This window comes from Bufo bufo, chromosome 10 (assembly GCF_905171765.1).
Source record: "Bufo bufo chromosome 10, aBufBuf1.1, whole genome shotgun sequence".
Taxonomy (NCBI): domain Eukaryota; kingdom Metazoa; phylum Chordata; class Amphibia; order Anura; family Bufonidae; genus Bufo; species Bufo bufo.
The window spans coordinates 126,889,884-126,913,032 of NC_053398.1; the positions used below are offsets into that span (position 1 = coordinate 126,889,884).

General features: G+C 39.3%; 1 long non-coding RNA gene across 1 annotated transcript; it reads right to left on the reverse strand.

Annotated features, from left to right (window-relative positions):
- Positions 1 to 1,459: 1,459 nt before the first annotated feature.
- Positions 1,460 to 20,134, reverse strand: LOC120981209. The gene is made up of 4 exons (XR_005774643.1): positions 20,004 to 20,134; positions 12,485 to 12,489; positions 10,490 to 10,493; positions 1,460 to 1,470 (listed from the first exon to the last, which is right to left on the reverse strand). It is a non-coding gene; the product is annotated as an uncharacterized LOC120981209 (long non-coding RNA).
- Positions 20,135 to 23,149: the final 3,015 nt, after the last annotated feature.

The window sequence follows — 23,149 nt, forward strand, 5'->3', positions numbered from 1 at the left end:
TGACAAGTGCTGACTGGCGAAAGAGAATAGTGTCAGCCAATATTATGGATAAGTACATCAGCCGTGTCATTCCTGACAACAATATATCATAGGAACAGGTGAGACAAAACACATCCTGTACTTACGGAATGCAATGAATACTAAACTCAGTAGGGGGTGTGGGGGTCTCGATCAAAGCCGAGATCTAATAAAGAGGGTTTAGGAGAGATTGACGGCAGGAAGTCGCCTGAATAAACTGGTGTATGCAGAATTCACAGTCAGTCAGAAGAAATCCTACAGTAGAAGTCTGCGGAACAATCTAATTACATGCAGAGCTTTTCAAAATATAATTCATAATAAATGCTCCACAAATCCTTCATATGATGTAATCTATGGTGTCTGTTTTTCAGTGAGATAAAATAAATATGACCCAGGCGTTGGTTTAGTTCATATTCAGCCTACAGTTTTGTAATTATTGCACGTAGTTGTAGGGTTTTGATGTATATACAAGACAAGACAATTGCAAAAGTGTATGGTTAAGGATGCGTAAATCAGTGGAATCCAACCTGTGGCCACAGTTTGAAGACACCTGCATGTGTCTTAAAGCAACTCTTTGGTCTAAGAAAAAAAAAAATCACATTAACAAAGGGATGAACAGAAGACTTACCTGGTGACCTCCTTTTCTTCTTTTTAGCTGCGGATCCCCAGTTTCCGAGCTCTTCTTCTATCATCCAAGATCTCTTCACTGTTTCTCAGACTACCTGTGCATTTGATAGCCCAAGACACTTCCTGATGCCCTTGGATGGGCTAACACTGCTCATGTGAGCACTACTAGCCAATCCAAGATCAGGGCTGAAGAAGTACGTTGTGTCATGGACTAACGATTCACAGTGTGCATCAGGTAGTCTGAGAAACGATGAGGCCATCTTGGATGACAAAAGAGGAGCCTAGGAACTGGGGATCTGCAGCTGAAGAGATGAAAAGGAGGTCACCATGTACGTATTCTGTTCATTCTCCAGTTAATGTAATAATTTTTTTCTTGAACTGAAGGATCACTTTAAAGGAAAATTCAATCCAATATATACTATGTACATGCAAGCGAACAGCTATTCTTCTGGACTTCCCATACACATACATACATATACACATATTCCTCTCTGCCAAGTGTACAGATGTTCTGAATGGGAAGAAAGGAGTAAACCTCTGCCAGACACCTTTTCTGATGGCTTATCTCCTCTATTAACACAAGAATAGGGCATATACTGAAATCCAACAGCCTAATCTTTTCTTACCTCAATATCTGTAATCGGGGGAAAGTCAGGACACCCTAAATCGTTGGTTCCACCAACATTGGCAGGTTCACCCAACATTCATCTAATTAATCTGTTTAAGGCCTGCTTAAGGCTTATGGCCACAAATCTTGGCCAGACTGAGGGTCTAAAACCCAATCTAACAACCTCACAGGGTGTCTGGCTTTGTCCATTAAACCAGCTGTTGGGTCAGGATTTGTGGCCATAAGATGGGCACAAAAATATGTATGTATTATCCTTGTGCAAAAAATGATTTACAAATGTCCAACAAAAAATATTCATCAATTTTTCAAACCAGCACCTGGAACTGAACGCTTTTCTATTTGCATGTAATTAAAAATTTAGCATCGCCACTGAGTTATTCAATAAAATCTATCTGTATAGCGCCACCTGCTTTTTGTTCTTTTTCTTATTTCTCTGTCCACCTCACTGAGGTGGATGCACATGCTCAGTTCCATCCATAAAAACACATCCTAAGCTGTGATAGGGAGAGAGCTGCAGCAGAAAAGACACACCCCCTGAGCTGCAGCAGAAAAGACACACCCCCTGAGCTGCAGCAGAAAAGACACACCCCCTGAGCCGCCAGCTTGATATAAATCTAGCAGAGCAATTGGAGCAATAAATGGGTAGATCTCCGGACCCATGTGAGGTACAGGGCTGGTTCTAGCTTTGTTAGAAAGAGATTGTCTGATTTTAATTTCTTACATTAATCACGTGATAATCCCTTTAAGCATCTTTGGAAAGGGATTGATCCATGCAGCGAAAGTGTGGATAAATCCTGGACAGTCCTGTAAAGTCAGTACAGATGAGAGAATCGCTCAGAATTGATTTAGGTTCAATTTGGCTGAATCGGTTGGAAACATAACTGCCCTTTTCTTCTTGATAAGGCCCCTGACAACTACACCAATAATATATCCACCCCTGACCTGTGCACGACTCCTGTATCCAAGGCGTGCTGAATTGTTCTGAGACGTATAACAAGGACATGAAGGGGGAAACAAGAATCTGACCTTCAATCCTAGGTGGCAAGTCCCAGCACCATAGTAGAGGTCCATTCAATATTTGCTATGGGGCCCCGCCATTTATCGTGCTGTTTTTCCTTCACCTCTGGCATTGGCAGGTGCACTTTAAAAAATAAATATCTGTCATAATAACCTAAACCAATTTCAGCAAGTATATATATATATATATATCGTAAACTCTGCATAGTTGTTGCTGGCATTATTCTCTGTCTAAACCTGTCTTCCCGTAATTCCATTAAGTGCGTATGTGGCATACTCTCTTTCAATCCACAAATGCATGATATGACATTTATCTACGTTGAATCAAGCCAACAATTTGCAAGCCTATTCCCTTATTATATCCAAATCCCCGTGGACACAATAAACATCCTGCCCTGACTTTTATTAGCCTACACATTTCATTGCCTGCTGCACTCTGTATTACCATATACTGTATATATTCTACTTTCCATATTCTTCTTTCAAGCTCAATAGAAATCAGATTATAGACAAATATCCTATAATCCACCATTATACAACATATGATATGTACAATACAATAAGATCTGTGACATTGCACTAGGAGCCTTTGCCATACTTTATGGTTCATTCCATTTAATGTAATGCAAAACAGGCTTACATTACATGTCTCGAAAATCCCACAGATATGTGTGTGGAGATATCAGTGAGATAATATATACCCAAGCCTAAGTAAGATCAATGAGATAATGTATATCCAAGCCCTGGTTATATCAATAGGACAATATATACCCAAGCCCTGGTTATATTAATGAGATAATGTGTACCCAAGCCCTGATTATATCAATGAGATAATGTGTACCCAAGCCCTGGTAATATCAATGATATAATGTATACCTAAGCCTAAATTAGATCAATGAGATAATGTATACCTAATCCTAAATTAGATCAATGAGATAATGTATACCTAAGCCTAAGTTAGATCAATGAGATAATGGATACCTAAGCCCTGGTTATACCAATGAGGTAATGTATACCTAAGCCTAAGTTAGATCAATGAGATAATGTATACCTAAGCCTAAGTTAGATCAATGAGATAATGTATACCTAAGCCTAAGTTAGATCAATGAGATAATGGATACCTAAGCCCTGGTTATACCAATAAGGTAACGTGTACCCAGGCCATGGTAATATCAATGAGATAATATATACCTAAGCCTAAGTTAGATCAATGAGATAATGTATACCTAAGCCTAAGTTAGATCAATGAGATAATGGATACCTAAGCCCTGTTTATACCAATGAGGTAACTTGTACCCAGGCCATGGTAATATCAATGAGATAATATATACCTAAGCCCTGGTTATATCAATGAGATAACGGATACCCAAGCCCTGGTTGTATCAATGGGATAATGTATATCAAAGCCCAGGTTATATCAAAGAGATAATGGATACCCAAGCCTTGACACTTGTTTCACCCTACATGACTAATTTACTGCCTCTAATAATGCTTATTCTTGCCAACTGTCAAAGTTGAGGGACCAAACTAGAACATGGCCACATAGATGGACTCTACGGCATGTATATCATAAGCTATAGATAAGCTTTAAAGAGAGTCCGTCATCAAGATAGATTTGAATTGAAATCCTCAAAATGAAGTCTTCAGTCATCCAAACCCAACATAACTTTCTTGTCCAAATAGCCTAGTGCTAATCTACACCAAATACAAAAATTCATGCAAAATTATTTTGGACTTTTCAGTTTCTAAACTTATACTATGAAGGGACTTAGTCCTACAATCCAAGGTGTGGCGGGGGAAGGGGGGCGTCGATCTGTTGACTTTTTTTTGTATGAACAGTGAACGAAAAGAAATTAATAAAATAAAGATGGACATTTTTCATGTCACAAAATGTGTTGCTGTTGTTTAGAATATCAGCAGGCGCACTGCGAAATATGTAATTTCCAACCAATTTCGATAACTACTTCTAAGGCTTCCAACCAATCTATTTTCTTCCCATAGTTTTCAGGCCGTTAAAATAGGTTAGCGTAAAAAATGATCCATGTTATATGAAAATCCAATACATTACAATCTATAAAATTTAAGATTACTTTAAAGAAGAAGTCAAGAAACGGGCATAACATGGTATTGATTTGGTGACTGCCAATTTGCCAACAATACTAAATAAGGTTAATGGGGCTAACATTTTCTTTGATTTTTCTATTGAATTTGTTATTTAAAATAATTTCCACTGAGGATTGAAGGGAAGCAATTTATGTGGAAGGGAAAACCCACCTAAAATGCATGGTTTTGAGATGAGCCAATCGATTCGGTCCAAATCAAATTTGGCTTGATTTTTCAAAAAATTTGGGTTGATGCCGAATCCAAATTTTGTGGCAATTCGATTCAGGCAAATTTCTCAAATCTGCATCAGCCACTTTTCAGATCAGAAAACAGGAAAGATGAAGAAGGAGGATCAAATCCCCAAAGGAGGTGGCATTTGCAAAGATTTTTTGACTATTTCAAAGAAATGTAAAACAATTCGATAGTGCAGGGCATCTTTAAATAGGTTGTTTGTTACCACCCATTACTATTTACCCATAGCCATATATTGATAGTTCCCTGGAGCAGGGGTACTTTGAAGTCTGAACATTTGTGAACATTTGCCTATTTCCCCTACACAAAGTCATCAGCTCCTACTTTAAATTGTTAACTTGCACTGACTTATAGTGTTTAGCCTTTTGCCTACTGCCGCACAACTTTATACGTCGCGGTGGTAGGCACCAACGTAAAAAAGCACCAGGTTACCTCACGATCTTCCGGCTCCCCAAGCCACTAAAGATCACTGTGACCACGCTGTGGTCCGAGGGAGAACTCCTTTGGTCAGGCGGTGATAGACCCTTTTAGCACCCTGCTACAAGGATCTATTACAGTGTTCAATGTAAAAGCTGGCAGGGAAAGCTTTTCCTTATGTAAGAGCGCCACCTGCAGGCTGCTCTGACTGTGACAGAAAGGGATTAATTCACTTAAAAAAATTAATTAATAAAAAGTAAAAAAATTAATAATGAATAATAAAAAAAAATATTAATAAAAAAAGAAATACAGAAAATAAATTTAAAAAGTTATAGCGATAGTATAGAAGACTATGTACACACCCATTCAAACTCCATACCCCCTTTTTTGTTCATAAAAAAATAAAATAAAAAACTATATTTATTATATTTATATATACAGTATAAGTAGGCTGGGTACATATAAGTATAGCTAGATATAATTAGATATATAGGATACTAAGTGTATATAAGTGCAGACTTGGTTCATCAATATTTATGCTTGATGTAATGTGTGCAGTACGCACTTTTTGTATAAGGTGTCGTATGTAAGCTCAATAAATGAAAGTGCTATGTGCAAGCTCAATACATAAAATGTGCTAGGTGCAAGCCCGGTATATAAAGTGCTATGTGCGAGCTTGGTACATAAAAAAAAGTGCTATATGCAAGCTGGGTACATTTGGAATATATAAAAAATTGCTATGTGCAAATTAAGAACATATAAATTCAGATGATCGCTCTGATCTATTAAATATGTGCAAATCACAGTTTCAGTGCATAAGAATTTTAGTCTAGATATGCATAGGGTTATGCAGACGCTGAGTACGTTGTGAAATAAATAAGATATAGGTTTGATACTTGCACAGAAATGTATGGTTACGGATTCAATACAGCTTATTGGTTTGTGAATACCCCAATTTAGCTGCAAGATGAATACATAGATCTCTTTGGTATGTACACAATAATCAGCAATGAACGTTTGTAATAGACAGACACTGAGTATCCCTTGGGTTTAACCCAAATTATGGTTATATGGGAATAGACCCTGGTTTAGAGTCCACGCTCTGTATAGAACTGAGCAGTACATCTGAGTCCGTTAGGTTTCCTGTAAGAGAAAGTCTTTATACTAGTATACTCACAGTGGGATGATGGTACCGCTTGTGTTAGCTGTTAGTTGCAGCCTGTATAGGAGGAAAAGATTGTGTAAATTACAGCTCCACGCCGCTTGGTTTCTGCTCTGTCCTGTAAGGACCTGCGCGGCGTCCCACATGGTCACTTGTCTTTATCACGTGGCGTCCCAGGTGACTTGGGCGGGGCGTAACGTCACTTGTTCCGGAGTTGGTGATTGGTCCTCTTTCAACTTTGTTGTGTCCGAGGATAGTGCGGCTTTTTAATAGTTGAATTCAGTATATTATAACCGCAGGGCGGCAGGCCCAGCAAGTAGATAAATACATAAATAGCGTCCATTTTCAGGGTACAAGTATATGGCAATGGTTTTAGAAATGTTTTACAACCTTTTGTAATAGTTAGAAAGAAAATTGATAAGAAATATTTTTTTTTTTCATAATTTTCACACTGTTATGCATTTTGTCTTCAATAGCGTAGTACTGGCATTATAAAAAAAAGAATAACAGACCAAAATTCAAAAAAAAAGTTTTCTATGAATATTGAGTTTAAAAATTTGCGTAATATGTGTAACGCCTGTAGGTAGGGACAGACATGAACAGTGAGCTTTAACCTAGAACACAGCCTGCTTTCCCTACCTACTTGTAGTGCAAGCTCTAGGTAGCAAGACTGCAACTGGTTGACTGTCCCTACGCTACTAAGGTGCAGAGACAGACAAACTCCTAGAGAAAAATGACACAAAGACAGAGTTGCATGTGAATGGGTCAGAACCAGGGGGACAACGCAGTACAAAAACAAGAGACAGAAAGTGGTCAAAGGATGAGCCGAGGTCAAAAACATGAGCAGCACAGGAACAAAAACCAGGGACCTAGCTAGAAAGCCCAAACAAGGCTATCACTGGCATTGGTATATGGCCAGAAGGGGTTTAAATAGAACACCGAGTCCCTGAATCAGCACCTTATAGATGCATCATTAGTCAGTAAAATCTCCTCCAGCACATGCCTGCTGCAAGGAGAAACAGAGCATTGCATCCTGTTGCAGAGGATGCTGTTGCATCACCAGGGGGCATGGACAGGTAAGTTTATGACAGTAGGTGTCCCTTTAAGGATACTCCAGGATGTGTGATTAAGTTAGTTAAATGGTTGAAATTAACGTTCACAGGTAGATAGGACCCTGAGAGTGAAGCAAAAGAAATGATAAGGTAAATTTTATAGAGCGGTATCACTCAGCACCATCTCTTTTCCTGAGAATCTTTGGTGATGAGATAACAACCAATCATATAATTATGGCACATATACAGTAGTTTATATGCCTTGAATGTGAATGATGAGAAAAAAAAACAATTGGCTCCCCAATCCATCCTTTTTACCTGTTCAAAATCATGTGACAACCATGAGATATCACATCATGTGATCAAGGCAACTAATCACTGCTGTTTGACAGGTCATCATCGTGGATGGAATAGGATAGCAAAGTGCCCCAGTTGGCCCCCCAAACCATGTGACATATAATGGCTTTCATGCCATAGCATATAGACGAATCGGTGGCATGAGTGCAGAATTACTGAGGTAGGTTTCTTACAATTTGGCTTGTTTTCTACTATTTGTCACTTTAAACTGTACTTGAAAATCGCAAAAACACACCTTTTGTCTGCTCTTTAGAAAATAGACAAGCTTTTCCTATATGGAAGGACGTATGAGCTCTGATCATAAGCTTTTTGTTTTTATAAACTAATACTTTAAAGTGTACTTGAAAAAAGTTATGTTTATGTAGGTTACTGCAGATCAAGAATTAATTTCTCACATTTGGCATCATCAGTTAAAAATTAGCATTTTAATACATTCAAAGTGAAACTTAGAATCAAGAAAACTGCTGTCTTAGACCTGAAATTGGCAGACAGGATATAACATTAACAGTACATGCTACTTGGCAACAGTGATAACTCTTGTTTTTAATATCAGTTATACACAATATGGAGATCCTTGGCAATGGATATTAGGTAGATCATTTGCTCCTTTTATCATCAATCTACAGTTATCAAAAAGTATAGGACTGTGAGCAATCAGACAGTGCTGTCTATAAAAACCCAGCCATTCCTCAGGGGAGGTCTGGACTAAGCGGTTTTTAGCAGTTCCTTTCGCTCGGATATAGTTATGCTCGTATGACAAGAAATTGACCACTACTAAAAGTACAATGTAATACTTTATACTTTATTAACTTCTTTTAACAGTCAAACAAAAGGATTAACATCTCACATTCAGCTACTTCTCTGTATGGGCACTGTTTCAAGCCCCTCCCCTGAGGAGTGGATACAGTTAGGTATTTATTGACAGGCATAGATGAGCAAATTGATTTGACTCAAATAAAATTGTTTTATAAATTCCGGCCAAACGTCTAAAATCTGTTCATCTGGAACTTTTGTGATTCGTTCTACATGAATTACTCAAAAGGGCAGCTGCCATTTTACAAATCACACAACAGAAAAAAAGGCACCAAAAAGAGATAAGTTTAAGAAAAAAAATGTATTTGAAGGCCATGGACACCTTTGGGAAAATATTTTTTATTATTGTATTCTACTCATTTTGTGCTAAATATCATTTTTTTTATTTGTCTGTATTACATTTTTTCTTACTACAGGGCTTTAGTGTGAGTGTATTTGCAGACTGTTAGTTTCTGTTTACCTTGAGTCCTCTTATTCGGCTCAGTCTCTAGCTGTTTTCTCTGAACTCTTCACAACTCATAAACACTCATTGTAGCCCAATTCGTATCAAGCTGATAACAATATGGCTTAAATAGGTGTTTATGAGCTGTCAGGAGTTCAAAGATAAGAGTTTCAAGTGAGCCATCAGATGATGGGACTAAGACAGAGAAGATGTGAATTTATAATGTTATACTGGGAAAGTGACTAGAAAGTTTTAATAAAGACCTACTGAAAAAATTTGTAGAATGCAAAAATGAAAATAAAAATGTCCCCAAAGGTGTCCATGGCCTTTTAAAAAATCCAACAGTGCTGTGAGTTATTAAGCAGGCTGCTTGCTTCCACCGGCTACTATCCGTTTACCCATAGCCATATATATATCATTGTCACTTTGATCTTGCTAAAGCTGTCTTGGCGTTAAAGAGCTTGAAAGGAATTGCATGTAGTCCTAGGAAACCCAAAATGTTATCTACCACTTGTCAGGCAATTTGGGAGATTCGAGTCATTCGAGTTCGGATCTGAATCGAATTGGTCAACTGATTTGACCAAATTGAATCTGAACCGAATTTTAGGAAATTTTTTCATCACTAGTTTTGCCATGTTAAACAGATTGGCTAGTGAATAACATCCAAAATTATACATTTGGCACCACTCATAAAAATTATCAATACAAAGAAAATCTGTTGTTTACCCATAGCCATATATGTCACTATCACATTACTAAAGCTGTCTTAGCGTTAAAGAGCTTGAAACTCGTTGTATACCGTTCTACTAGACACCAGAGTGTCATGTACAACTTTTCACTGTAATTGGGACAATTTTCATTCACGTGGAATTTATTCCAACAGAATAGAACCTGCTGGTTGATTCGACCAAATTGGACCCAAAGCAAATTTTGAAAAATTCTTCATGTCTATTGACAAGTGATTCTATTGTTGGCTACTAAGATCTAGATCAACAGTTTTGTAACAGTTTTGTATGTAATTGACTCTTGTTATAGTTGCTCAACACACGTAGAGTTTGCATATTTTATAGCAAAAATTTGCCTATAGCTTAAAAACATACTTTAATACTTTTAATGGAAACTGCAAGTCTGTAAATTAAATTCAGATTCTTCTTCTGAAGAAGAGAGGGTGTTAAAAATTTAATTACCGCGGAGTGTTAAAATACAGTTGGACCGAGTAAACAGTTCACTTTGCAAATAAACTCACTATAAAAAAGGATTGCTTTTTATTTAACAAAACAAGGAAAGGCATTGACTGAGACTCCAATGCTCATCTTTTCTGAATGTTTTTGCATGTAGTCGTCAGTACTAGGACTAGTCACAGTTCGTGTCATGCAATGGCCCCCTGATAAATAAGTCACATGAGCACATAGTAACATAGTACATAAGGCCGAAAAAAGACATTTGTCCATCCAGTTCGGCTTGTCATCCTGCAAGTTGATCCAGAGGAAGGCAAAAAAAAAAACCTGTGAGGTAGAAGCCAATTTTCCTCACTTTAGGAGAATAAAAAATTCCTTCCCGACTCCAATCAGGCAATCAGAATAACTCCCTGGATCAACGACCCCTCTCTAGTAGCTATAGCCTGTAATTTTACACTCCAGAAATACATCAAGGCCCCTTTTGAATTCCTTTATTGTACTCACCATCACCACCTCCTCATCTCACTGAGATCCTGAAAACTCTGATCCGATGGTATATTCTAACCCCCAGGCGTTCCCATGGTGATGGGGACGCTTGTCGGGGAGGAGTATGCCGAAGTGGAACAACTGTACAGATTGAAGAAAAAAAAAGACGAATATTGAAAAAAAACTAATATATTCAATATAGTGCTATATATAGTTTTTTTAGAATATTCGTCATTTTTCCCATCTAAAGTCAGGATTCCTCCCTGCTTAAGTTGCTTGTGGGCCAATGACTCATTGGCCCACAAGCAAGAAGCAGGGAGGAATCATGTGTTCAGATGGGAAAAAATTATAAATATTCGCTATAACAAATATATAGCACTATATTCGAAATATTCGCGAATTCTCGAAGTTGCGATATTCGAGATAAAAAATCGCTATTCGAATATTCGTGCTCAACACTATTCAATAGTCATCCAAATGGCTTTCGCCAGTTAGAAGTTGGGTTTATCACTGAGAAAGCTAGCCGGATGACTAGTGAAACATCTTCAAGAGGAAAATACAAGTCCAGTTGCTCTGACGTCTTACTACTGATATGGTGAGGATACTGTGAACTCTGTCCTACATTCACTTTACTCCATTGTATATATTTGGATGGAGTGAAATAACATAATTTAGCATAAATATCATGTTGTTTCCCTCCATAACCTCTCAGGTAGAAATAGAAGAGGGAATTATATGACATTTTTGAACCCTTTGGAGAGAAGAACAGAAGGTTAACTAGGACAGGTGAAATTAATAGGTCTCATGTTTGCACCTTACAGTCTATTAAAGGGGTTCTACAGTTTGTTTAAACTGATGATCTATCCTCTGGATAGATCATCAGCATCTGACCGGCAAGTGAACGGAGCTAAGCCCTGCCCAGGCCAGTGGATACTAGTTGTGACGTCACTGGGCCAGTGGTAAACAGTGAGAAGGCCGCGGTGCTGCTGGAGCGCCGCTGCCTTCTCAAACAGCGGATCGGCGGGGGTCCCGTGTGTCGGACCCCCGCCGGTCAGATGCTGATGATCTATCCAGAGGATAAATCATCCGTTTAAACAAACTGCAGAACCCATTGAAGTAGAGGCTCCCAGCAGGCAAAAGGCTAATTTAGTCCTCTCATTAGCCTTTGCCCTTCACTACCATACCATTTGCACTGTCCGAATGGTGGCCTTGAGTGTCTAATGGCTTTTCCAGCCTTTATCCCTATTTCTTTTTCCTGCCCAGACAGAGATTACCTTGTGGCTGTAACGGCTTCAAATTAGTATACAGTACAGACCAAAATTTTGGACACACCTTCTCATTCAAAGAGTTTTCTTTATTTTCATGACTATGAAAATTGTAGATTCACACTGAAGGCATCAAAACTATGAATTAACACATGTGGTATTATATACATAACAAACAAGTGTGAAACAACTGAAAATATGTCATATTCTAGGTTCTTCAAAGTAGCCCCCTTTTGCTTTGATTACTGCTTTGCACACTCTTGGCATTCTCTTGATGAGCTTCAAGAGGTAGTCCCCTGAAATGGTTTTCACTTCACAGGTGTGCCCTGTCAGGTTTAATAAGTGGGATTTCTTGCCTTATAAATGGGGTTGGGACCATCAGTGGCGTTGAGGAGAAGTCAGGTGGATACACAGCTGATAGTCCTACTGAATAGACTGTTAGAATTTGTATTATGGCAAGAAAAAGCAGCTAAGTAAAGAAAAATGAGTGGCCATCATTACTTTAAGAAATGAAGGTCAGTCAGTCAGCCGAAAAATTGTGAAAACTTTGAAAGTAAGGACTACTTGACCATGAAGGAGAGTGATGGGGTGCGGCGCCAGATGACCTGGCCTGCACAGCCACGGTTTGGGGTGAGCTGGACCACAGAGTGAAGGCAAAAGGGCCAACAAGTGCTAAGCATCTCTGGGAACTCCTTCAAGACTGTTGGAAGACCATTTCAGGGGACTACCTCTTGAAGCTCATCAAGAGAATGCCAAGAGTGTGCAAAGCAGTAATCAAAGCAAAAGGTGGCTACTTTGAAGAATCTAGAATATGACATATTTTCAGTTGTTTCACACTTGTTTGTTATGTATATAATTCCACATGTGTTAATTCATAGTTTTGATGCCTTCATAGTCATGAAAATAAAGAAAACTCTTTGAATGAGAAGGTGTGTCCAAACTTTTGGTCTGTACTATATATGATCAGGCTTTATCCCAATCTAGCACCCCTTTCTACACATAGCAATGGTTTGGCTCTCATTTATAAATGTCTATTGGATTGGAAAATGAAGAACCATGACAATGACTTAAGATATTGCATCTAATTACAGCTATACATTGCTTTCCTGTTGGTTCCTTTCATATACTCACTATAAACAAACATATTCCTTCAATCCTTTGAATAATCAGAACATGATGGTACAGGAGCAGCTGCACTTGATGATATATATTTTTTAGATAATATCTATGTTGTTGCATGACCTATTTGTTGATTGAGGAGCTTGCCAACAAATACTGTAACATGATTAGATTAATTAGCTTTGAAGTGTAATTAGTCTTATAATTAACATGATAGAATGCAAAATGAATCATTTAACTCAATAACCCACACAAAAAATTCTGTTGAAAACACTACAAATGCCACAAAGAAAATAAAAAAAATAAATAAAAAAAACCTGAGAAAAGTACATGAAATCTTGTCAGGCATTGAGATTAATCAAAAACATATTTCTGGAAAGTATATCTTTTCTAAGTCTATAGAAAGTAATTCTTTTGATTTCAGGACTCTGCATGAATTCAGAGACTTATTTCCATTTCATTAATTGCAATAGTCAGAATCATAAAACGTCTTCAAAATTAGAATAACATAAAGGAAAAAGAAAGAACATTACATTTTTCTGCTGCTCCTTCTGCACAAGTATTAATAGATTAAGGCCTTCTTTTTCCTGTGAAAACATAAAACATCACTTATTTAGTAGTGTGAAAACTCAATGAAAAATCATATTGGCATCGATACCTTTTGGGTAAGCATGTCCCAAGGTGTCCTGATAGGGGCAACCCTAGCTGTCATCTGCTGGAGGGCTACATGATAAGGGATTAATTTTCCAGATGCCCCACCACAGGAGATATGAAGCATTACACAATTCTCAATATCATCAATAGGGTGTCTGTGTACTGTTTTGACATGTAGGCAAAGGTATACCTACCATTGAGCATTTGCAATGGGGTCCTTGGAGAGAGGAGCCTCAGATCTGGTTGGTCCCATCCCTTTTGCTACTGGGTGACAAGTACCTGTATAGGACTGTCTCCAGATAGATCTGCATTGTTACCAAGTGAGGAGTTAGGGAATTGATCCAAGGGTCAAGATAAGGGTGTGGAGTGGGACTCAAACAAGCGGCCCTTCTGTCCAGGATGGAAAGTCCTGATATTATAGTGAGAGGCCCATTTTGAGCCGTGTTGTCACATACTGTACATTACTGCTTGTGCGGATTCCGAGACAGAGGATTGGTCTTCTTCTTAGCTTCTCTTGCTAATAAATGAAACCTTTTAACTAACTCAGAAGTCGCTAATAAAGTATAAAATAGGCAGCCCCTTTAATGACACATTTTATGGCTAGATGACTTATGTTTTCTTTATTATTAATTTCTAGTAGATTAATTATTAAATGGAGGCAATTGATGCCTCAAGACCAATAGAGGTCAGCTAAAAAATTCTCCATCTCACCGCCACCATTCTAGAGTTTAGGGACCATTTCACATTTTGAAACCTTTCACTGGGACACAATAGAGAGCCCTTCTCTCCTCTGGATGTAATAGGTGAAAACCACAAGCAGTCCAGAGTGTACCTTGTGCTTGTTCAACTATCTTCCTTCCTCCATCTTGTATCTCGTTGTATACTTTTGGTAGGAACCTGGTGTAGTGTTAGTTTCAGTGAATCCACTAAATATACACTGACTGGTGGGCATTTGATAATTCATCAATGTCCGATTGGTGGTGGTCAAACACCTCGCACTCCCATGATCAGCTGTTCCCTGCAGCCTCTGGTGCTTAAAAAGGCACGGTGATTGAAACAGGAAGCACGGCTCTGTTCAAAGTGCGGTGGTCATGCCGGATTACTGCAGCTCAGATCCCATTGAAGTAAATGGAAGCTGAGCTGCAGTAACCCTGCATGGCCTCTACACTTTGAACAGAGTTGTGCTGTGGCTACAAGGAACAGCTGATTGGTGACGTTCCTCCACCATTCAGCTATGGATGACCTATACTGAGGCTAGGTCATCAATATCAGTAGCCTGAAAAACACCTTTAAGACTCATTTCACTTAGGCTCCAGTTGCAGTGCTCCTTATGGGCGCACTGGTTAATTTAAACAGCTCCATTTTTCCCTTTTATTAGCTTTAATGAATCTCCCTCATGAAACAGTCAACGTATATCCCAGTGATGAGACCTTCCAATGTACATGGATCTAGATGACTTTCATTTTCCTCTTTGAAGACAAACATAACAATGTTTCTACACATACAATTCACTTTATATATTCCACTTCCTGAATATACCTGCTTATAAAGAGATAAATTCATTGTGGTGTTCAGCGGAGTGGAAAAATCCCCAGCTAGAAACTGCGTAGAAGGTTATTGTAATTTGTAAATGTTGCCTTTGAATGGGATTCGGTAATACCTGCTTTGGAAGCATTAGAGGAGCTGATATAAATTGTCTATTTCATACTCTGCTAAAAGCTTTATGGAAATATAGTTATTACACAGTTCATATAAAGTTTTTTTTTTCTATTTTTTTCTGCAGGAATCAGAAATGTCATTTCACTAACAAAATAGCAATATGTCAAAAAAATGTTAACCAATGCTGTATCGAGAGATGCACAGTAGGAGCCAAATGGCCTTCCGAAGTCGGTCTTCTAGATTATAGAGATCAGACTGTTATTCCTGTGATAACAGGTGTAGATTTAGAATGTGCTGACCAGAAGGAATGTAAAAATAGGTTAAGATATACTTGGAAATATTATACTACCCCATTTTTTTGTCACCTTTGTAACTAATACAGTATACGTGACTGTGCAACATATGGCAGGAAACTTGCAGAAACATCTCCATACATAATTCAGTCCAATAATTTGCAAGAGCATACATACCATAGAGGTAGACAATGCAACTACTATGAGGTCCTTGGAGAGAGGTGATCCAGCCTTTGTTAGCTGTAATTGGATGGTGGTAACCTGTGCCGGTTGCTCCTCTCCAAAGGAAATGCATTGTTATCAAAGAAGGGGTTGGGAATTGTCCCAATGTAGAGATTAGTGAAGCTACTGTATTTTGAAATACAGCTCAATTTTTTTCCCCCAAAATCTCTTATTCTAAGTCTACCAAATTTTTATTTTGTGTGATTCGATTTGGAATAATCAAGGAGAGGAGAGAGAAAGAACTTTCAATTCTGGTCAAAATTATTTGGACCCAAATCTAAATCACATGAGCGATTTGGCCAAACTGGACCCGAAACAAAGATATCCTCATGTCCACCCAAAGGTCATTAAAAATGTTTGAAGGGGGAAACAAACACCAGGCTTTCCTGTACAGGGTGGAAAGACTTGGCAACGTGATGAGGGCCCGTGATGATCTTTGCTATGGGGTCCATTCACATCTATGTACCCAACATACTCCAGTAGCCTGATTATAGGGTCTTGATGATCTCCATCTTCTGTAAGACTGGATGCCTACATAGGCCTCAGTTGAATTATTGGGCCTAGTGATACAGTATGCCTGTTTTTTGGCATTCTTTACAACTAAATCGGTCACCCCATCCAGAATGCAGCCTCAGCTTATTGCCCAGTTCACTGTCCCAATACCCCTGGAAAACAGCTAATTTAACAGGTTCTTCTACATGCAGCCAATGAGACAAAAACTTGATATCCTACAATGTTAGGAGGCACAATAACTGTGCAATCTCATATTTATGGAGTGAAGTAAGCAACACCAAAGGGAAGCATTGTTTGCTACAGAACACTTTTGCTGTATGTATATCTATTCGTAATACTTTCGACTGCGAAGCCTAGATACAGTGCACCAGACCATCAGATAAGCAGTGTAATGTAGTGAATACAGTACTGTGCCTCTTAACTTGTGGTTATTACTACATAATAACTCCTGGCGGATATCCTAGACCTTATAAAACCACTGAGGAGGGAGCAGACATTGCACATGTTATTACTGTCCTCTAGGGACTAGAAAGTGCTTATAAAATTTACTGCTAGCAATATCTGTGTTGACCAAAGATCAGCTTCTCTACATAGAGAGCATAGGTCACATATAAGCAACCATTAGAAAAAAGAAAAAAATAGATGCCTAGGAATACATTCCATGCCGAACGTCAACAAAATATTAGCAAGATCAACCCTATTAAACCAGACATACTTTTGGGTAGGTCGACTCGTGTTAAGAAATAGTTCAAGTGGCACTGCATATAACTTCCTCTGCCCTATGAACGGGCTATGTCACTGTGCAACACTAGTGCGAACTTTTACCACCTGGCAGTGCTCTGCCCACAGAAGACTTATAGCCAATATAAATGAAAAAACATATACAGGAGGCACTCACTATTCGGTACAAACTTCCTTTATTTCCTCCAGGGTTGAGTACATGAAGCTGGATACATACTGTAAATGGCTCGGGGCGGACAAACATACAGCGCAGTGTGCGGATATACGGCAACGGCCGTTTTGCGCCTCCGCACTTCTTCAGGCCAGAAGAAGCGCGGAGGTGCGAAACGGCCATTGCCGTATATCCGCACACTGCGCTGTATGTTTGTCCCCCCAAGCCATTTATGTATCCAGCTTTTATGTATCCAGCCGTGATGTACCCAACTTCATGTACTTAGCCCAAGTTTGCACCGAATGGTGAGTGCCGCCTGTATATGTTTTTTCATTTATATTGGCTATAATACTTTTTGGTAGGGTTTATCCTGCTGATTAAAACAATGCCTGGATGCTGAAAATCTGTTGTGCCCTTCCAATGAAAGCAGACTTTTATTCTATATGTAAATTTGGGCTTTAGTGCACAACCGTAGGTGGGAAAGGGGAAGGCGTTGCTTTGGTGCACCTCAGCTACACTGCTTTCCATGCTTCATCCCCTTCACCAACTGGGCCAGATATCAGCATTCTCTTGTCTGGCCCTGTCATAGCACGCTGGACCATGCACCAGAATTTCAACAAATAGGGGGGTATGGGGGACTTAGCCCTTTGGTGCACCTCAGCTGTCCCTGTCATAGCACGCTGTCTGGTCCTGTCATAGCACACTGGACAATGTACCACAAGTTTCGGCGCATGTGGGGGGGATATGGGGGTGCTTAGTCCTTTGGCGCACCTCATCTACTCTGCTTTCCATGCTTCATTCCCATCAATAACAGGGCTAGATATCAGCATTCTCGGATCATGCACCACAGTTTTGGCACATGAACACTAAGTATCTGTTCAACTGTACTGCGCATGAGCCAAAATTGTGGAGCATAACGCCGGCAAGCTATTAGGAAAAGACACATATATCCATATCTGACCCTGTCACTGAATTCATATTTTACTGATAGAAGTCTGTTTTAACTAAGACATGCAATTAACAAATACCATCCAAGTATTCTTTTAACCAGTTAAATCAACCCTACCGGACAATATAACTGGTTCTTGGTTTTGGTCCTGTTGATAGGTCCTCTTTAACAGGCCTAAAACATAGAGATGTAGCAAAGCTGAACCATCTACTTTTTATTCATGGTTATAGCTCTATGAAACAGGATTGGGCAGTAGGCATACTTGAAATCCTAAGTAAAAGTACCAAAGTACTATCCCCACAGTATGGCCACTGAGGATGGAACTTTCCATGGAATATAGTTGGCTACTGGCAATAAAATGTCTGGTACCTTCAAAATTAGTACTATGCATGGTAGGTATAGTGGCATGCAAAAGTTTGGGCACCCCTGGTCAGTGTATTTGGTTTTGTACAGTTTAGAGAGAAAAAGAGATTTGAGTGGACTAATATCTTTGATCTTTGGTCTCAGACCTTAAAAAGTCTGTTAGATTTAAGGCTTGTTCACATTCATCTTTAGGAAAGATGAATGTTTCAAAGCTTTATAAATAACCAGACTCCCCTTACCTTGTCTCAAAAAACAGCAGCCATGGGTTCTTTTAAGCAGCTGCCTAACACTCTGAAAATGCTTGTGGCCCACAACAGGAGAAGGCTATAAAATGAAGACAAAGAGATTTAAGGTTGCCATTTTCTCAGTTAAAAATGTAATTTAAAAAATGGCAGTTAACAGGAACAGTGTAGGTCAAGAGAAGGTCTGGAAGACCAAGAAAATTGTCAGAGACAGTTGCTCGTAGGATTGCTAAAAAGGCAAATCAGAACCCTGCTTGACTGGAAAAGACCTTCAGGAAGATTTATGATACTCTTCATGAATATGACCTTCATGGAAGAGTCATCAGAAGAAAAACTCTCTTGCATCCTCAACACAAAATTCAGCATCAGAAGTTTGCAAAAGATCATCTAAACAAGCCTCATGCATTTTGGAAACAAGTTCTGTGGACGGATGAGGTTAAAATAGAACTCTTTGGCCACAATGAGCAAAGGTATGTTTGGAGAAAAAAAGGGCACAGAATTTCATGAAAAGAACACCTCTCCAACAATTAAGCATGGGGTAGATCAATCATGCTTTTAGCTTGTGTTGCATCTAGACTACCTCAAAAGTCGCAGTCTGGAGCTTTTGCAATGGCCCTAACAGTCCCCTGATCTTAACATCAAGATGGCCCAAGAATCTCACAGAACTGTTGGACATTTGCAAGGAAGAATGGATGAAAATCATACAAGAACAAGAATTGAAAGACTCTTGGTTAGCTACAAAAAGCATTTTTCAAGCTGTGGTACTTGCTAAAGGGCAAGCTACAAGCTAATAACCATGCAAGGTGCCCAAAGTTATGCTTAAGTCTATTTTACTTTTTTGTTATTTTGAAAATGTAAAAGATGAAAATAAAAAATAGTTTTTGCTTAAAATAAAAAACTAATTTTATTTTCAGCTACCTTCAATGTTCACAGTAACAGTAATGTTACCAGGGGTGCCCAAACTTTTGCATGCCACTTGTGGCAATGTAAGCAGTGATGTGTGCGGTAAAGCCCTTGAAGGGGTGTATATCTCACCAAAGTTCCTCAACTGGGTGAGGTAAGTAAGATCCAGGGTGTGCTGGCTTCAGCAAACATAGTTGCTGAAGCTAATTTTCTTTAGTAGTTCATGGGCTGGATTTTTATTGGACTGGAGAAGGTAGGTTTGGTATTGGGACCTCCCCAGTCCACCCCATTCCAGGGTAGATTTTTTCCCTAGCCTGAGGGATCTCCAGGTGTAACCACCTGGGATCATTAAGGGGAAGTAAAAGGCCATCCCAGACTGTCAGTCTGGGGAAGAGGAAGTGACCTTACAGAGAGGGAAGCCTGGAGGCTTGTGTGGTCAGAGTCGGGTGGGCTGAGACCATGTGGCTTAGAGAAGCCAAATCTCTTCTTCGTGTGGACTGTGTTTGGTGGGCTGACCTGCTGAGGTTTGGAGCCTGAGACCCTGTATTCAGAGGTGAGTCATGGAAAACAAAGTTGTGTTAGTTATGGCCCAGACGGGCAGGGGTTTATTTTGTATTGTTTTGTTTGTGATGTGCCACAATAAAGCACAAGTTTGGACCTGAATCCTGAATGAAGTCTATGATTGTGACCCCCTGAAAGAAGCGATCCTTTACACACTATACATTTTTATGGGCATGTTATATATTTTGCTTAATGCATTAAACCGGTTTGAGACCCTGAGGAATATGATAAACCCCCAAGCAGAGGAAGTGGGGGTGCAAGGTTTTTCTCTGTGAGGGTAGCACACATCTATGGCTAATAGACATCATACTGTATCTGTCAGAATTTCTGATTTCTGACTGTCCTTTCCTACAAGTTGGCTGCTTACATTGCTGCTTTTGGAGTCTGCACCTGCTAGGAAATGAAGAAGAAAAATCGGATATATGTGAACCCCAACCTGGCATTGTACAGTATATAAGGAATTGTTGTGTTAGGATCTGCATCTCAGAGGGACCTTGAAGGTGACCTATACTACAGCCAGAACTTGTTGGAACTGTTCTACAAACATTCATGCCTCTATGGAAGTGTTTGAAGCTGTGTACTCCAGTAAAGACTCTCTTCTACCTTGTTCAACTGCACTTCAGTTCTCTTTGGTCTCCTGTTTTTTACCTGCATCACTACACCAAGCACACCCCACCCATCAACCAGGAGACCCCAACCAGGGTGTTCCTCGGGAGAAAAAACTACTGCTCAGATCTGTCCCTTCATTTCTGTGCCAGCCCTGGGAGTGAGGGAGAGGACCAAGCCATCGCAAGTACTGTGACAACTGCTACCACCAACACCCCATCCTTCTCCCCTCACCTCTCTATGGGTTGCCATATATGTTCAGATGGAAAAATCAGCCAGAGAATCCACACCCTTTGTATTCCTACCATTGACTTAGGGGGACATTTACTATGCTATTTATCCTACCTTTGTGGCATTAAAAAGTTGCAAATGTTGTTACATGCAATTTTCTTTTGCAAAATTTGCAACTTTTACTCTCTTCAATCCATTTTTCTGAAGTGGCGAGAAAAGGGACAGCGGTCCCAACATATTTATCTTTATACATGGAAGTTTCCTGACAATAATGAAGGCAGAAATCTACGGCAGTTAGGAGGCTGCCGTAGATTTTAATCTGTCGTTCGGAAAGCGGAAGGCTACAACAAGTCTATGGGAGGCATACCGTACGCCTCTATCTACAGTAGTAACTTGGATGCATTCTTCAGCTGAGCAGGTCTTGATCAATGTCCCCCTACGTCTTTCAGCTGCTGTAATCTGTTTTTTCAATGGTCATGTCAGCAAAAAAATTTTTTTTTTCTTCGACACTAATTTAAATTTCCAATTAGAATCAATAGGACATTTATATTAAATGTGCAGAAATCCATCAAGTGGACATGCCCTAAGTAAGGCAGGACTGCTCCTTCAAGCAACGCTATTTGCATTCCACACAGGGTGGGCATCGTTTCCAAATATGAATATATCAGGGACATCTTGTATAAAGATCTGTATTTCGCCTTTTGTTGTTGCAGTCTGAAGTTCTGCTGTTTTATGCCCCATTGATCTGCTTGCTTGATGCTTGACGTAAAGGCACACAAGGCAGTTACACAAGGCTGTTTGCTTGAAATGCCTATTCTAAAATGTGATTTATGAAATCTGAGCACTAACTAAATGAATCTACAGGCTGTCTGTGCACAATGATGTTTTTCTTTTTTCTTTTTTTTTTTCCCTCCTCCCCGCAAATCTGTCCTTTACCACTCAACACTGAAGACATTTGTCTGCCGAGAAAATCGACTCTGACAGGGAAGGTCATTGTAACCAATGGTAAGTCTCAGAATACAAATGCGCCGTTTAACTGTTGGCATCGCAAACACCGACCAAGTCTCCATCATTGATAAATCCTTGAAAAAAGGCTCTCATGTATCTTCATTTAAAAAAAAAAAAAAAAACAGAGACTTCAAGGTTGCTGTAAAAAATGTAGACTGTCTGAGCGTGGAAGAAAATCTCCAGTAAAAAAAAAAATGGCATTCTGCTGTAGATTAAAAGATAATAACACTTCTATTAGAATCTGTAAGCTATGGCGTATTGATCTCATCAGGGAAGCCACCGCGGGTTTGATACGAACAGAACAGTTTTAGAATTAATCACAGGGGTTTTTTTTGCATGGTTCACAGGGCGTCCCCATTCACGCTGCATCGTTTGCAATATTTATGGTCCTTACCGGTCGCCATTATTAAGTGCAAGTGTGTCGCTCGGTCTTTGGCCCCGCTGTGTTAAAACACAAAGTCATCCTTCAAAAGTAAATCTTATCTAAACGATGCACACAAAACCAATTACATTTTAATTTACATTTTAATTTCACATTCTACATTCCTCCTTAACAGGCAATGGCCTCCACCGGCCTGTCTTTCTCTCGGATTAACTAGCATAGACAGGCGGGTTACAATTATTTTTTTTTTTCCTGTTTTATTTTCAAGTTGCCGCTGGACTACCTGAGCATATTGATGAATGTTCTGGTGAAGGAAGCTTGGCCGATTGCCAGAAAAAGCTGAAACGGGTTGAGGGGGATAGCGCAATACAATTAGAAATGATCTATTACTCACTCAAATTATACTAAAGTCCGTCATGTTTGATTTGCTCTACAAAGGTAAAAAGAAAAAAATTAAAATTAATGTCCGAATAGTGTATTGAAATGAAAGTAAGGGGTGGGCATTATAGTCCATGTGGAGTGTAGGACTTTTTCTACAGATTAATCAATGTGGCTTTTAAGGAGGCTCTGTTAACAGGATCAACCCTATTAAATCATACATACTGCCTAGTAGGGCGCATAATGCTTATTAAAACCATACCTTTCTTTTGTCTCGATGCTATATGCTTTTATTCATACGCAAATGAGAAGCTCCAGCACCAGGAGGTAGGGCTGAATCCTTTGAGCACTGCTTTG